The sequence below is a fragment of the Podarcis raffonei genome, chromosome 3, assembly GCF_027172205.1.
Source record: "Podarcis raffonei isolate rPodRaf1 chromosome 3, rPodRaf1.pri, whole genome shotgun sequence".
NCBI lineage: Eukaryota > Metazoa > Chordata > Lepidosauria > Squamata > Lacertidae > Podarcis > Podarcis raffonei.
The window spans coordinates 112,809,515-112,827,533 of record NC_070604.1 but is presented as its reverse complement, the minus strand read 5'-3'; the positions used below and the strand labels follow the sequence as shown (position 1 = coordinate 112,827,533).

The 18,019-nt window shown below is 44.8% G+C and overlaps 1 protein-coding gene and 1 pseudogene across 3 annotated transcripts in view; one reads left to right on the top strand and one right to left on the bottom strand.

Annotated features, from left to right (window-relative positions):
- Positions 1 to 18,019, bottom strand: part of EML6 (EMAP like 6) — a 169,371-nt gene that overhangs the window by 135,211 nt on the left and 16,141 nt on the right. The gene's annotated exons all lie outside the window — the stretch shown is intronic.
- On the top strand, positions 3,966 to 4,083 carry LOC128411659 (uncharacterized; annotated as a pseudogene).

The window sequence follows — 18,019 nt, the reverse complement described above, 5'->3', positions numbered from 1 at the left end:
AGCCTCATGAGGATTTAGCCTAGATTTGAGTGCATTCATCTTAAACTCGTGACTGTGCTTCTTGGCAGTGCATTTAATACGAGGGTGCTTGCCTTTTTTATATAAAAAAAAACCCTGGCACATTTCTGTTTGCGAGCATAATCCATACCAAACTAAACTTGCATTCAATTACATGATAGCATGGCAAGATAAAAAAACTGATTTTGAATAGTGAGAGGTGGTATTAATAAGCTATTTAAATATCAGAACTAGAAGCCTACAGGCTAAAAACAAAAAACAAAAACTGGCTGGCTAGTTCATATTTGCATGTGAATTTCAGCTTAACCACAGCTTCCTTCTTATTCCTGGCAATTGCCCCTTAATCAAGTTGACAGTTCACTTCTGCAGCAATGAGGGTGGAATCCACAATTGACAGGATTCCCCAAACGTCAGCTCTAGACCTGGTGATCCTGTGCCCTCTCTTCTGTCTGACTCCACAGGCTTCCAAACCTCATTTATTTTAACAGAATCTGCATCCTTCTTAATTATAAAAACCTCAAAATCGTTTACATAAAATATACTTTAAAAAACATCCCTCCCTCCCTCTCTCTCTCTCTCTCTCTCTGCATATATCCAGCAGTTTTTTTAAAAAAATGTATATTATAAAATAAAAGTGTACATTAAAATATATGTCAGATTTACACAACTGGATAGGCTTGCATAATGAAAAAAGTTTTAAGCAAGTGGCGAGTACAGTACAGTGGTACCTCGGGTTACAGACGCTTCAGGTTACAGACTCCGCTAACCCAGAAATATTACCTCAGGTTAAGAACTTTACTTCAGGATGAGAACAGAAATCGTGTTCCGGTGGCGCAGCGGCAGCAGCAGCAGGAGGCCCCGTTAGCTAAAGTGGTGCTTCAGGTTAAGAACAGTTTCAGGTTAAGAACGGACCTCCGGAACGAATTACGTTCTTAACCTGAGGTACCACTGTAAAGGCACCTGTCTAATATCAATGAGCAGGGAGTTCCACAGTTTAGGCGCTGTCACGCTGAAAGATCAGCTCCTTACTCCGCCTTGAGTACCATTAGGGGAAAAGGTGTATAAAGAAATACGTAACAACAGGCATGGAGAACCTCAGGTGTGTGGGCAAAATGTAGACTACCAGCCCTCTCTCTATGGCCCTCAAAGCTCTTCCCAGGCCACACAACTCCCTAGCCCTACTTTGTACACTCCTTGATAGCTTTTGCCTGGTTAGAGTATACTCTTGAACTTCAAAGATTCTTGTTTGCCTGGGTGAAAAATGGAGGGGTGTGTGTGTGTGTGCGTGTGTGTGTGCAGAAAGCAGCTCACTGCACAAAGGTAAAATTTACATTCATTGTTCCACTCACTTGTGCCTCTGGTCCCGCCCACCGTTGCCATGTGGCCTTCAGAAGGGTGCTCCAAAAGGAATGTGGTCCTCAGGTTGAAAAGGTTCCTTATCTATAAGACTGGCTCCTTATCTTGCCTGCATATCCCCTCCTATCTCCAGGTCCCATGTGCAGTTCTAAGATGCGGGTGGCGCTGTGGGTTAAACCACAGAGCCTAGGACTTGCCGATCAGAAGGTTGGCGGTGCAAATCCCCGTGACGGGGTGAGCTCCCATTGCTCGGTCACTGCTCCTGCCATCCTCAAAGTGCAAGTAGATAAAGAGGTGCCGCTCTGGCGGGAAGGTAAACGGCGTTTCCGTGCGCTGCTCTGGTTCGCCAGAAGCGGCTTAGTCATGCTGGCTGCATGACCTGGAAGCTGTACGCCGGCTCCCTCGGTCAATAAAGCGAGATGAGCGCCACAACCCCAGAGTCGGCCACGACTGGACCTAATGGTCAGGGGTCCCTTTACTTCCTCCTTGGCAACCCTCTCTGCAGTGGGTCTATCACATATCATTTCTCAAACCCACTTCAGGAGGGATTTAAGGGCATTCTGGAACTTTAGATTTGAGACATTAAAGTGCTCTGCTGCAAAAAAATAAAATAAATTCAGTATGTTTTCTGTGTGGGAGGAGGATTAAACCCTGACTTTTGCAGTTAGGAAAGTGACAGAGAACTACGATGAAAAATGTGGGACAACTTAACAAATGATTAATGGGAAGGCACATAAACACCACCATGAAACCAAATTAAGATGGGTGCTCATTGTGATAAAGGCTCCCCACAGAAAAATAAAAATGGATGCTAAATAAAGAACGGATCCAGCCTAAGCTCTGTGTAGGTTTCGTGCAAGCAAATCACAATGTGTGACAAACAGGTTATCTGGATGGCGATTTTGCCCCGTTTCTTTAGCAATTTTCTGCCAACTCCACTGTGAAATTTCTCCATTGTCCCCTTTTCGTGATGTTTCGCCAAACGAAGGTGCATGGGGTGCCTTTAAATTTTTAACACAGCCACCTCAACATGCCTTGTGTCCTTTTATATATGCCTGTGGTTTTTTTGCCCCCTTTTTAATGAGATGACCTGCTTGACCAACCTTTAGGGAACAAATTAACATAATGAGCAGTAAATACAAAACAGGAAAATTCCTGCAAGCGGTTCTAGCTGCTCTGCTTTTTAAGGGCACACAATTGCATATTCTATGTTGACTTTCTGAAGTGAGAGAGTCTGAGACTCAACCCTGGCTAAATGTCACACCCTGTGACCTGGAAGAACCCCAACCCTTTTAATATATTGAACATGCAGCATAATGAAAGCAGTGTACCACTTCAAACTGCAGGTAGGGCTATCACACTTTTTAATTCTCCCCCTATGCAAAAAAAAAATCTCCTGATCTGTAAGGTTTATTTTATTCTTACTTTTTGGGTAGGAAGTTTTACAGGGGGAGAATTTAAAAATGTGATTCCCTTTCATGGTTGGCCAACTTGGGCAGGGAACTGCCTCCATTCTCCTTGGCACAAACCAAGTGCATTTTTTCCTAACGTGGTGCGTTGTGATTGACTCCATATTGGCTGGGAAGATCTTGATTTGGGCCCTTGCTCCCCTCTCCTTCTGCATGTGAGAAACATGCATACCTAGAGCCAGTGTGGTGTAGTGGTTAAGAGCAGCGGACTCGTAATCTGGTGAACCGGGTTCGCGTCCCCACTCCTCCGCATGCAGCTGCTGGGTGACCTTGGGCTAGTCACACTTCTCTGAAGTCTCTCAGCCTCACTCACCTCACAGAGTGTTTGTTGTGGGGAGGAAGGGAAAGGAGATTGTGAGCCGCTTTGAGACTCCTTCGGGTAGTGATAAAGCAGGATATCAAATCCAAACTCCTCCTCCACCTGAAGTCTGGAGTGGTGTAGCCAAGAAATAATTTCATTACAGCTGTTTGGTAGACAGCAAACATCAGATTCTACATTAATGCTCTTATTTGTTTATTTGTTTGTTTGTTTTTGTTAGTTGCTTAGGGCAAGGCAATCTCCAGGAACCTTGCAATCAAGTTTTGTTTTTGTTTTAATTCAAATTCCGTCAATTGCCTGGGTGAAGAGATATGCCCAAAAAAATGTTAGCGTCACCACCAGGATAGCCTTGTTCAGGAAAGCATTTCACAGGTGCTATCACCTCCTTGCAGATTTCTACACTTCCTCTGCACAAATTAATTGCAGCTTTCTCCCAAAACAGTTACCTTGTTTGTACTGTTGCGTTTTTCTACTTGCAATTTTTCGCAATGCGTGAAATGACATAAAGCTAACACTGGTTGTGCATGCTATTTGCCACCTAACAAGAGAAGACAAAAGGATCATTTAAAATGTAAAATCCCAAATCGTTTTGCATTCTAATATTGTTTAATGAAGTTTCAGTTGAAAATAACAACTGAAGGAGGTTAGATTAGGCTACAAATAATACAGATGTCCAGCCACCCAACATTTGTTGCCAGGATGAATATAATCAACGAGAACACCCAATCCTTTAATTAAAAAAAGGCTGACAATCCTATCCCCAAGTTACCTGGGAAGCAAACCCCATTGAATTCAATGGGATTTGTTTCGCCATACTACTCTGAACACGCCCGATCTAGTCTGATCTCAGAAGCTAAGCAGGGTCAGGCCTGGTTAGTACTTGGATGGGAGACCGCCTGGGAATACTGGGTGCCGTGGCACTGTGGTCTAAACTACTAAGCCTAGGGCTTGCCGATCAGAAGGTCGGAGTTCGAATCCCCGCGACGGGGTGAGCTCCTGTTGCTCGGTCCCAGCTCCTGCCAACCTAGCAGTTCGAAAGCACGTCAAAGGGCAAGTAGATAAATAGGTACCACTCTGGCGGGAAGGTAAACGGCGTTTCCATATGCTGCTCTCGTTTCGCCAGAAGCAGCTTAGTCATGCTGGCCACATGACCTGGAAAAACTGTCTGCGGACAAATGCTGGCTCCCTCGGCCAGTAAAGCGAGTTGAGCGCCGTAACCCCAAAGTCGTTCAAGACTGGACTTAACGGTCAGGGGTCCTTTACCTTTACCTTTTAGACATGGTTAGGACTCTGCTGGACAGTGTTTATCCAAATCCAGTATTAATCAAAATCCCAAACAAATAAGCATTTATTGCAGTAAAGTGGTAAAGGGGGATTGCATTATCCAAGACACTAAAAAGCATGGTAACTTCCAACAGTTTTTCCTGTTTTTCTTCATAACGTGGTTAAAATATTTGCATTCAAAATGGAGTAAGGAGAATGAGAGCATAAGTAACCATTTCTGTCCAGTGCTCTGAACTGTCAGTATGTATAAATGAATCATGTCAAACTAACTGACAGAGGAAGAGAGCAAGTTACCTTGAGGCAGCAGGGAAACCCATGGCTTCAAAGAGAAAGCTGGAGGACACCACGAGAAAGAAATGAAATGCAATATTCAAGCAACACAGCAAATTCAGAACAATCACAAATGGCAAGTACTTGTCATTTATAACCTGATTCATTTAACTGCAATCTAACTTTTAATCACAGCTGTATTTTCTAGCTTAAACGTGCCTGACAAAGTGACCATACAACATCACAAATAATGTAAAAAAGATATTTTTAAAAGTCAGTATCTGCAACCAGAGCCTCTTGGGTTGTTGGGATGTAACACCAAATCATGTTTTGGCATTATGAGCATGGACAAGCCTATGGTTTGTACACTCCCTACTCTCCAACACCCTCTGAGAAACTTTGAATCAAAGTTTGCAGCAAACCATAAAATACTATTTCCTCCTGAATTTTCATGGCACCAACCTTCCTTTTCAGACTTTAGGCGCCATGACTGTTTCCTCAGACATTTGGATTTTGATGTGGTTTGATTTGGGGGCTGTTTTTGTGTGTGTTCTAACTGTAATCAGATACATTTGCAAAACCAAGATCCATTTTGTCTGTTAGGCAACCTTAATGGTGCTTTGATTTTCCCACAGATCCGTGTTCTTTCCATGCTTTACAATTTTCAAACGCAAAACATGCTCTGAGACGCAGAAGCATTACAGCTTGACCTCTACAACTTAGATAAGTGCTCTAAACAATGTTTACATGTAATGCTGAATGGAAGACTGCATTAGCCATTTCATCTTTGCTTCCATTAGCTCCGCAGCTCAGTTTTTACACAGGAAAACGTATTGATAATAAACTAATTTCTCTATTCATGCCAAACATTGACACCTGCCCCTATGCACTCACGTGCATTTGCCAATACATATTCATTAGTGGCCCCCGAAACAACACCTTCTGTTTCTTCATACTGTGCCCAAATATGCATCAAAAATGAACAAAATATTCTGATAACGTATTAGGGATGTATAGCTACCACAAAGACCTTGTCCAGCATAAGTAAGAATCCACCATTACTGCTGCCTTGGAATCACAGAGTTAGAAGGGACCACAAGAGTCATCTAGTTCAAGCCCCTGCAATGCAGGGATCTTTGGCCCAATGTGGGGTTCGAACCCACAACCCAAAGATTAAGAGTCTGATGCTCTACCAACTGAGCTAATCCCAGTGTGGATGGATGGGCAGGTAACATTTTACCTGTAAGGCTGATCAAAGCTGCAATCCTATCCACACTTCCCTGGCAGTAAACCCCATCGAAATCATGCCCAGGATTGAACTGTTAAGAAATTTTGAAATTTGCACCAACACTGGCCACAATCAGGACAAAGTTATGATCTCGTATTTGGATTCCATTAACTTCAGTGGAAGATGACTCAGTATATGGCCGTCGAGACCATATAACACCTGTCTTGAAAGACCTATGTTGGCTCCCAGTACGTTTCCGAGCATAATTCAAAATGCTGGTGCTGACCTTTAAAGCCCTAAATGGCCTCGGTCCAGTATATCTGAAGGAGCGTCTCTGTTACGAAAAAGGAGCAATGCAGAAGCAAGCACCAGGTGGCTGGAATGGTAAACAGGATGTGGGTGATGTTGGACTGTACCGTGGGAACCAGGCACAGTTTGTAAAGTGCTCTGAGAGCCGGATGTTACCTCAGAGCAGCACATGACCCTGTACTGGAAGTACATGGGTGGAGTTTATTCTCTCTCTGCAGTGGGGAAGCAGAGTGTGCAGACATGTTTTCTCTGTACTGCTGAAAGACAGAAATAAAGACATGTAAATATATTTCTGTCTGTCTCATTCCCCCCCCCCCTGGAGATGGGTGGGGGAGGAGTGGTGTGTTCTCCTTCACGTTGAGGAGAATCGCCGATTGGAGACCTCCTTTGATCTTGCCGGGAGTCGCTGGCAGGGGAGGTCACAAGGATTCAAGCCGGGCACCTGGAGGGTGGCCAAATTCCTAAGAGCTGGAGGCTCTGCTGGTTTGAATCCCGACAACTGGTAGCAGAGGATGGTTATCTGATCTATGAGAATCTGCATGAGAGGTGAGAGGTCGATGAATCGTTGCCATCCTCTGCACCTAAGGAGATAAAGAAAAGCGTCTGCCTGCAGCCAGAAAGCTGAAACAGACAGCTGGACACCGAGAGGAGTGTATTCCAAGGCAACGGAGCCAGAAAAGGTATGCAGCATTTCGGGCTAGAGAGAAAAGTGAACGCAGAAAGGTTTAATTCTCTGGTTCACAAGAAAGAGCTGCGTTTGAAAAACAACAGCTCTGAAAGAGCAAGCTTGCATACCAGGAATTCCTGTGGTGAGATAAGGAGTTCCGTCCTGAGCAGGTTGCTAGGCAACGTCTGCCAGTTAAAGAATGGCTAAAAAGAGCCTGGGAAATCGAAAGTGTATCTGCGCAGCTGTGCAAAGGTTTTTGAAAACAGCCCAACAGTTTGCCTGCCAGTGAAAGCAGTAAACAAGCCGAGAGACTTTTGGAGTTTACTGGCTTGGAAAGTGAAAGCTGGCTTGAGATTGAGTGTGAAGCTGACCCTTGGATTCAGCATGGATGCCAAGAAGGGGGGAGTGCCCCTGAGTGCCGTGGTTCTAGATGAACACAGCCGGCATGCTGCACTGGAAGAAGAGGACAGGGGGAGGGAGGAACGGAGTTCTAATTCCCCCGCAGATGAAGCTACTGGAGAAAAAGCTCTAGCTTTGAACGCTGTCCGATGCTACAATTGTGGACAGGCTGGGCATCTTCAGCGGAACTGCAAGAAGCCACGTCAGCCTAAAGGAGCAAAGGGCCGCTCAGCAAAGCCTGAGGCGTCAGGCAAAGGTCGTACCAAGCCTATGGTGGAACCTGCAAAGGCTTTGATGGCGAAAGGAACCACGCCAGATGTTGGGAACGCGTTTATTATCGACACTGCAGCGACGGTTCATATGTCCCCACACAGAGGACTCTTTTCAACGTTTAAGAAGCAAAGCTTCACTGTGACACAGGCCAATGGTCAGGAGCTAAAAGCGGCCGGCGTGGGGACTGTCTATCTAAAGAGTCTGAACTTGACAATAAACAATGTTTACTTGGTTCCTGAATTGAAGTTCAATCTGCTGAGTGTTTCGCAGATTGCAAAGAGAGGACTGAAACTGTCCTACGATGCTGAGAGCTGCAAGATCTACAAAGATGGAGAGTTATTTCTTTCAGCCAGGGAGAAGGATGGACTTTATTTGTTGACTTTTGCACAAAGTGATTACATGGAATGTAATTCATCTGTGTCTAACCTAGTTTCTCTTGCAGGCGTGAGCAAGAAGAAGACCGGAGTCAACAGAGCATTTCAGCGGGTGTATGCTGATGTGATTGGTCCTCTAGAACCATCTAGAGGCAATGCAAGATTTTATCTTGTGTGTGTGGATCATTTCTCTAACTATGTCTGGGTTTATGTGTTGAGAAAGCCACAGGAAGCCTTGGAGAGGTTTCAGGAGTTTTGTGACAAAGTTAAGAGTATGCATGATGCTAATATTGATTGTCTATTCACAGATGAGAAGCAGATTTTTCTTTTACAGGATTTCCAAAGGTTCCTGCAGAAGAAGGGAATAAGACACAAGGTTGCTGTTTCAGCGGAAGCGTGGAACAGGGGTGTCTGTGTACGGGTGAACAGAGAATTGCAAAAGGGGATGGAAGCGCAATTGCTAAGTTCACATCTGCCACATGAGTACTGGGCCGAGTCTCTGATGTCGTACTGTTATACGAAAGTGAGAAAGGTTTCAAAAGAGTTGGGAAGTTCTCCTTTTGAGAAACTGTTCCACAGAAAACCTTCTGTTGCCCATTTCAAGGTTTTTGGGTCTCATGTGAGAACAGAAGCTCCAGGTGGAGTAAAGAATGCCAGAGGCATTTTTGTGGGGTATGAAAAGGGTCTCTACAGAGTAATTTTGTCTGAATCTGGTCAGGTGATTCTCACAAAATTTCTAGAGAGTGTTCCTGAACAGGAGAGAGTGATAGTACACACGTTTCCCACTGAGGACGAATCAGATGATGATGATTTCACTGATTTCAGCTGTACAGAAAGTGATGACACTGATAGCTCGGAGAGCTCAGTTGTCACAGTCATTGAGAGGAAGTCTCACACAATGGATAGGCCTTCACAACTGAAGGATGAACCACTGTTTACCATTGGAACTGGTTCTCCAAAGAGTCCTGAGACTGGACCAGTGAGCAGAGAGGATCAGCACCTCATACGTAGGTCTGAGAGAGTTACAAAGGGTCAACCACCCAAGAGGTATTCAAAAGAGTTTGCTAACTTAGCTGTTGCATGTGTTGCTGTTGTAAACAACCGAGGACAGGTTGGAGCTGTGTCTAAGTCAGAGACAAAGACACAACAGAGAGTTGCTAGCCAAGGTAATGCAGATGCACTCATTCCTTGGAAACCAGACAACCAGAGAGGTACACTGGGGAAACCAGTGGCGGGGAGTTCCAAGGGTGGAACTGAAACAACAGGGGAGTGTTATGTGTATAACAACTGTTTGTTTTCTTCTCTGGATCATGCTTTGCTTGCTGCAACACGCATTGATTCTTTTGGGGGAGGATGTTACGAAAAAGGAGCAATGCAGAAGCAAGCACCAGGTGGCTGGAATGGTAAACAGGATGTGGGTGATGTTGGACTGTACCGTGGGAACCAGGCACAGTTTGTAAAGTGCTCTGAGAGCCGGATGTTACCTCAGAGCAGCACATGACCCTGTACTGGAAGTACATGGGTGGAGTTTATTCTCTCTCTGCAGTGGGGAAGCAGAGTGTGCAGACATGTTTTCTCTGTACTGCTGAAAGACAGAAATAAAGACATGTAAATATATTTCTGTCTGTCTCATTTCCCCCCCCCTGGAGATGGGTGGGGGAGGAGTGGTGTGTTCTCCTTCACGTTGAGGAGAATCGCCGATTGGAGACCTCCTTTGATCTTGCCGGGAGTCGGTGGCAGGGGAGGTCACAAGGATTCAAGCCGGGCACCTGGAGGGTGGCCAAATTCCTAAGAGCTGGAGGCTCTGCTGGTTTGAATCCCGACAGTCTCCACCCCCATCATTCTGCCCGGACACTGAGGTCCAGCGCCGGGGGCCTTCTGGCGGTTCCCTCACTGTGAGAAGTGAGGTTACAGGGAACCAGGCAGAGGGCCTTCTCGGTAGTGGAACACCCTCCCATCAGATGTCAATGAAATAAAGAACTGACTTTTAGAAGACATCTGAAGGTAGCCCTGTTGGGGGAAGATTTTAATGTTTGACGTTTTATCGTGTTTTTAATATTCTGTTGGGAGCCACCCAGAGTGGCTGGGGAAACCTAGCCTGATGGGCAGGATATAAATAAATAAATTATTATTATTATTATTATTATTATTATTATTATTATTATTAAACACCCCCATAGAAGATCACTAAGACTCGAAAGCACTTGATGTTGACTCTATCTTGTCACTGTTTAGTAGTGCGCTGGGTTTCTAAATGTGCCCAGAGCTGTTGTATGGGCATCATGTGCTTGAAGGCAGCATGTGAATTTGTAATGTCCTTCGCTATGTCCAATACTGCCTGAAAGGAAAGTCCGACTTTATTAGCACTTGTACGAGATACAGTCAACAGTACTAATAATTCCTCTTTAATCCAATTAACTTTCTTACCAATGGCTATCAAAGACCTATTCAAATGACCCGCCTGCAAGGCAATGGAACTCAAGTGTCCAGACTAAAACAGAGAGCTGATAATGACTGCACATAATCAGATCTTTTGGGACATAGCCAAGGAATAATTCCACACACTTCAGTTTAAAGCAACATGTAAAAAACAGAACTATGGTTAAGAAGGTTCCTTGATAAATTTTTTGATTACTGATATTTTATTATTGGACTTCTTGTTTTGCTTCATCTCCCTTGGCCTATATTTATATATATATTTATTTTTATGCTTCCACTTTAATATAATTTAACAATCTCTTACTAACGGCAGCGACTAAATATTTGCAAAGCATCAATACTCTGCATTTCCTCCAGTTTGTTAGGTTGTCCAACCATATGTTCTGCTTTTTTTGTAAGGACAATTACCGTCTTGTTGACATTGTCTCAGCCTGCTTATACAATCCAATGAAAATCAAGTCAATAAACAAACAAATGACCACCTCTGCCCCCTGAATATCAGTTACGGAGAAACTACAGCAGGAAGGAGTGAGTTATTCAGATGTGGTTTTAGGGTGGCGTGATCTGTTTGGCCTCACTGCGTGCCACAACATAAGGTAAAGGTAAAGGGACCCCTGACCTTAGGTCCAGTGGTGGCCGACTCTGGGATTGCGGTGCTCATCTCACTTTACTGGCCGAGGGAGCCGGTGTACAGCTTCCAGGTCATGTGGCCAGCATAACCAAGCCACTTCTGGCGAACCAGAGCAGCGCATGGAAACGCCGTTTACCTTTCCGCTGGAGAGGTACCTATTTATCTACTTGCACTTTGACGTGCTTTCGAACTGCTAGGTTGGCAGGAGCAGGGACCGAGCAACGGGAGCTCACCCCGTCGTGGGGATTCGAACTGCTGACCTTCTGATCGGCAAGTCCCAGGTTCTGTGGTTTAACCCACAGCGCCGCCCGTGTCCCTTGCCACAGCATAACACAGCTTTAAATAGAGAGTGAAAAGCGGGGCATGCGCCAAATTTTAGCATCGCATAGGGTGCCACTGAAATTAGAGAGCCCAACGTCCGCCACTGAATTATCAACCTCGTGTTCTGTTTCTACCCTTCCCAGGGGCACCTGGGTCTCATACAGGTCTTGAGTCTGATCTAGCAAGATTCTTCTTACGTTCTTATGCTACATTTTTTTTTTTGGCAGGGCTCCAAGTGTCTCTAGCTAAAAAGCTGCTCCAACGACGGATGAAGTCAAAGAGAGAGAAAGAGTGCTGCGTGCCTTGTCCTTTTTGTTACCTGGGCAGCTAGGGTTATGCCCACTCTAGTCACATGCAAAGGAAGTATGTCCCAGCCAGGAGGAAACAGGAAGTTTTTGACTGGCTGGACCAAACATTCCCCTGCATGTACACTCTAGGAAAACAAGGAATGTTGTACTTGACTGCTACTTACGTATCACATCCCACATATATCAAGGGTGGGCAAGCTGAGGCCCAAATGTGGCCCTCCAAGCCTCTCTGTCTGACCCTAGAAACTCTCCACAGGCCACACCCACTCTTTCCAAGCCACACCCCCTCCCCTGGCCTTGCTTCTCATTTCAAGCAGTTTTGCCTGGCTGGAACAGATGGATGGAAGATAGAGAGAAGTGTCTGAGTATCTGTTGAAGCTAGTCTATTGTACAAAGGTAAATTTTTGCATTGACTGCTCCACCTACTTTTGCCTATGGCCCCATGCATCATTGACATGTGGCCCTCAGAATATTATGTGGCCCTTGGGCTGAGGTTCCCCACTCCTGTTCAGCACAGACTGCACAGTGGGTACAGGTCCTGCAAGTTCATTGTATTTAGTGTTTTTTATTTAGTGTTTTTATACTGTGAACCTCCCAGAGACATTTGGATGAAGGGCGGTATACAGATTTAATAAAGAAAATTTTAAATTCTATGTGCCAGTTTTTTCTAAACAATAATAAATGATGAATCTAGGGCAGAACACAGGCCATCCTGGGCAGAACACAGTATTCAAAGATAACAGTAACCTTGATCTCTGCATTCTTTGCTACTATTAATATATAGTTGGAAAACAGAGAAAGTGAACGGGGAATAGTCTCTGGCTATTTAGGCACAAAATAGATAAAATACTTGTATACAAGCTAAAAACAAGACAAAACACTCCCTCTGATTTCTGAGCCAAGCATTTTCCATAGTTGTAATTTAGAGACCATTTTTCAGTAACAGTGCAGAGATAATTCTCTCTGATGTGCTTATCTGCAGGAAAAGAGACTCTTTAGCTGACTGAATTACCGGGCTTAGGTGAGCCACTCACTTCAGGGGGGAAAACACAGCAAGAAAAACACTTGGGGCAAACGATAGAAAAGCAATATCATTACTAGCATAAGTAACAGGCCGGTTTGTCAAGCTGGAGACCTGCAATTTAAAAACAATGCATGGACCAACACTCTTGACAGCTGTAAAGCAAGTGCTCCTTTTCCTTGATTCTCTTTTGGGTGCCAATAAACACCAAAAGAAGAAGACTGTGATAGCACGAATTTTCAGTACAAAGTTCCCTGGAAAGAAAAGCCCTGACCATCCCAAAGAGTGTTTTCTTTATATAGAGATTCGCACCCCTCATTCTAGTAAAAAAGGTAAAGGGACCCCTGACCATTAGGTCCAGTCGTGACCGACTGGGGTTGCGGCGCTCATCTCGCTTTATTGGCCAAGGGAGCCGGCGTACAGCTTCCGGGTCATGTGGCCAGCATGACTAAGCCGCTTCTGGCGAACCAGAGCAGCGCACGGAAACGCCATTTACCTTCCCGCTGGAGCAGTACCTATTTATCTACTTGCACTTTGACATGCTTTTGAACTGCTAGGTTGGCAGGAGCAGGGACCAAGCAACGGGAGCTTGGTCGCGGGGATTCAAACCGCCAACCTTCTGATCGGCAAGTCCTAGGCTCTGTGGTTTAACCCACAGCGCCACCCACGTCCCAGTGCACTAATCAGAATTGCCTTACAGTAGTCATGAGCAAAGCAGATTCTGCCACATTTTCTAGGGTGCATATTCCAGTTCTGCAGACCATGCTGGATGCACCAGATGGGTCATGTCATCACACCACCTGAAGCAAGAATAGAACTAGAACATGCCCACTTCTGCTGCCATGGCTGCATATCATCAGGGGAGCTGAGTGATGGGTGTCAAACTTTTGAGAAGCTTGTGCACACCACTGCTGGACTTCTCACTGAAGAGAAACCCTGGTAAGAACTTTTGGAACCTGAGAAGTGTCTAGGACAGTGCCCTGCCTAAGCTTTGCAAGGGACAGCAGTTTTCCATTTGTTTAAAAAACAAGTACAGTCATTCAGAATCCATTTGCATTCTAGTTTGAGCTTCTCTGGTTTGCAGTGTTCTGATGCATTTTGTGAACTTAAAGGCAGCTGTCCTTCAAAATCCACACTTTTGAGTTTTGCAATGCAATCCTCCTACCAAATAGCGCAGCTAGGCACTTTAGTTGAGACTCCTGCATTGCTGGGGGTTGGACTAGATGACCCTCTGGGACCCCAGATTTAAATTCTTCCCTGGTCTCCTTGCTGGCCCTAGTAGGGCCAACTTGACCAGTTGGCCCTAGTGATCATTTGATGTCTACTGGCTGGTTTTTGTCCCCCCCCCAAAAAATGACCCCTGAATTTTTGAATTTTATTGAATCATAGAATCATAGAGTTGGAAGAGACCACAAGGGCCATCGAGTCCAACCCCCTGCCAAGCAGGAAACACCATCAGAGCACTCCTGACATATGGTTGTCAAGCCTCTGCTTAAAGACCTCCAAAGAAGGAGACTCCACCACACTCCTTGGCAGCAAATTCCACTGTCAAACAGCTCTTACTGTCAGGAAGTTCTTCCTAATGTTTAGGTGGAATCTTCTTTCTTGTAGTTTGGACCCATTGCTCCGTGTCCGCTTCTCTGGAGCAGCAGAAAACAACCTTTCTCCCTCCTCTATGTGACATCCTTTTATATATTTGAACATGGCTATCATATCACCCCTTAACCTCTTCTCCAGGCTAAACATGCCCAGCTCCCTTAGCCGTTCCTCATAAGGCATCGTTTCCAGGCCTTTGACCATTTTGGTTGCCCTCCTCTGGACACGTTCCAGTTTGTCAGTGTCCTTCTTGAACTGTGGTGCCTTGATATTGATGCTGCATTTTTATGTTGTATTTTATGCTGTTTTATGCTGTTTTTAAGTCACATTTTAATCAACGTTTTATATTTGCTGTTAGCCGCCCTGAGCCCAGTTTTTAAACCGGGAAGGGCGGGATATAAATAAAATTTGTTATCATCATCATCTTCCAAATCTACAATTCTATGAAATGTGTATCTCGGGGGAAAGTAGGCATAAAAATGAAAACACTAGTGAAAATAGCATAAACATGAATTGTAGGAGGGTAAACAGCTTACAAAACTGTGTATGTTAGGCAAAATGCATCAAAATGTTTATTATGTTAAATACACCCCCACCTGTCATTTCTTAGAGTTGGATATCTGCTCTCCCTCCCCCGCCCCACCACCAAAAAAAGGCCTGTTTAGTTCATGGGTCATTCCAGGTTATTTAATAAAAATAGACTTCCCAAGCCCCCAAGCAAAATATTCTCCATGAAATAATTAGAATAAGGACTTAAAACACAAACGGATATGGTCACCACTATTAATGGGTAGCTGACTCCAGCTCATGATGATACTGACGGTCTTTTTGTAATTTGTCGGACATATCCTTTGTAAAATATGTAAGGTCACCACCACGAGGACTACAGTAGTCTTGACTACGAGCCAGAAGCTGATACACTAATTGCAACTGGAGGTATCCGAGCCTTGAGACAATTCAGAATTTGCCTCTTTCTTCTCTGGTGTAACAATGTCATTGTATGCACATAAAAGAACTTCCTTTGGCAAGGAATCCGTAGATGTCCTGAGCTGTGTGCTGAAACCTGCAGTGACTTACCCTTCTGTGACTTTTCACAGAACCTCCTCTTGTAACCTAGCCTGTAATTAGCAAACATGCGACAGACAGATATTTGCGAAATCCTATGCAGCCTTACTCAGCAGGTGCTGCTTCTGAATCACCATCCCTCTTAGGATCGCAATGCTTGTGGATTTCCAAAGAACGAAAGGTTCAGCAGCAAAATTGTGCTATATAAAAGGGGAGGAGGACTGAGATGGGTGCAAAAGTAATTTATCTGATCATGTAGGCATTGTACGGCTGATAGGCATGATCAACAAAGCCTATTTTCCATAGCAATGCATATTCCTATAGAAAAGACTGTGCTCTCTTGTTGTTGTTGCTGCTGTTGTTGTTGTTTAGTCGTGTCCGACTCTTCGTGACCCCATGGACCAGAGCATGCCCGGCCCTCCTGTCTTCCACTGCCTCTCCCAGTTTGGTCAAACTCATGCTGGTAGCTTTGAGAACGCTGTCCAACCATCTCGTCCTCTGTCGTCCCCTTCTCCTTGTGCCCTCCATCTTTCCCAGCATCAGGGTCTTTTCCAGGGAGTCTTCTCTTCTCATGAGGTGGCCAAAGTACTGGAGCCTCAGCTTCAGGATCTGTCCTTCCAGTGAGCTGATTTCCTTCAGAATGGATAGGTTTGATTTTCTTGCAGTCCATGGGACTCTCAAGAGTCTCCTCCAGCACCAGAATTGAAAAGCATCAATTCTTCGGCGATCAGCCTTCTTTATTGTCCAGCTCTCACTTCCATACATCACTACTGGGAAAACCATAGCTTTAACTATACAGACCTTTGTTGGCAAGGTGATGTCTCTGCTCATCACTTGCGCTCTCTACTGACAGCAAATTCATTCTCTGGGTACTGATCCTTAGGTAGCCAAATGGCACTATACAGGGATTTATTTTTCAGCTGGCACTCACCGGAGCTCAGCTCCGGCACCTCTCAAGTGGGTACCACTGCCATACTAAGAGAACAAGGGAGAAGTTCATGATGAGCTCCGGCACATCTTCTTCTAGAAAAATAGCGCTGGCACAATATATACACTCACACACAAGTGAAGTTTTAGCAAGACTGCAGCAACCCCAAAGTTTGAAGAAGTGCAAAAAAAAAAAAACCTTTAGGGGAAAACTCCCCAAACACCCTCTCAAGATACCAGCATGGACCTCTAAAGTTTTAAGCATCTGGAGGAGAAGAGGACAGAGGGTGAAGAAACAGCTTTCCCCATCCTTTGGACCCCTGGGAAACTCAACCAACCTGCTGTACCTGGATATCGATAGTGCAACTGAATGGAACACAGCTTTTTTGCACACCTCTTAAATATATATTTTAATGTATTAAGCAGCATAGAAATTAAGTAATCAAAATTAAACGGTTCATACACACCTGCCCAAGCTCTAAGACTAGCATCTAAGACCCTCCTGTTCTGATGAGAGCTGTCAAGTTAAAGAATACCAGGAACAGGGCCCTTTTTGGCGGTAACCTCATATACCGGGACTATCCTCCCCAAGGAAATATAAATCATAGAATTGGAAGGAACCCTGAGGATCATCTAGTCCAACCCCCTGCAATGCAGGAAAATGGAGATTGAACTTGCAGCCATTCGTGTTATCAGCACCATGTTCTCAACCAGCTGAGCTACCCAGGCTGACCTCTTCTTCTCAGTCTCTGGAAGAGCCTTAATTACTTAACCCGCTCTGCATTTGGGAAATGTTACTGCGCTGTGTTTCAGTAAACACTCCATCTGCTATGTCTGCTTTTTAACATTATATTTTACTGGAATTGGGAGTGTTGTCTACTCTTGCATGGCGTTTGCACCTATAGCTATTGTGAACTGCCTTGGGGGGCTTAGTAGACTGTACAACAGCATTAGAACCCCTCTATTTAATAAGCAAACAAGCTACCACTTAAGAGTGGCTGGCCCATAGAGCACAGCCCTTATTCAAACAACGGATGCATTCATGTCCCAATATCCTTTATTATCTGCCCACCTCTCTTCATTCCACTGTATGGAAGTTGCCTTACGGGATTCATTACTAACTTATTTATAATTTTCTATCCTGCCTTTAAACAAGGTTTTCAAGGACAGCAACAAAAAGATATATTTAACACTTAACAATAAAATATGGATGTGCTCTTGAAGTAGCAAATCCACTACAGTGTGGTGTAGTGGTTAAGAGCAGCAGACTTGTAATCTGGTGAACTGGGTTCACTTCCCTGCTCCTCCACATGCAGCTGCTGGGTGACCTTGGGCTAGTCACACTTCTCTGAAGTCTCTCAGCCTCACTCACCTCACAGACTGGTTTGCAGGTGGATTTGACAACGTTGGCTATTTAACAAACATCCATTCTTATGTGTCTGTGTAGAGGTTAGAAGACATTGTGTTAAAGAAGCACTGTTCCAGTGCTTTCCCCTGTCGCTTCCCCTATAAGAGAGCCAGTGTGGTGTAGTGGTTAAGAGCAGCAGACTTGTAATCTGGTGAACTGGGTTCGCTTCCCTGCTCCTCCACATGCAGCTGCTGGGTGACCTTGGGCTAGTCACACTTCTCTGAAGTCTCTCAGCCTCACTCACCTCACAGAGTGTTTGTTGTGGGGGAGGAAGGGAAAGGAGATTGTGAGCCGCTTTGAGACTCCTTCAGGTAGTGATAAAGCAGGATATCAAATC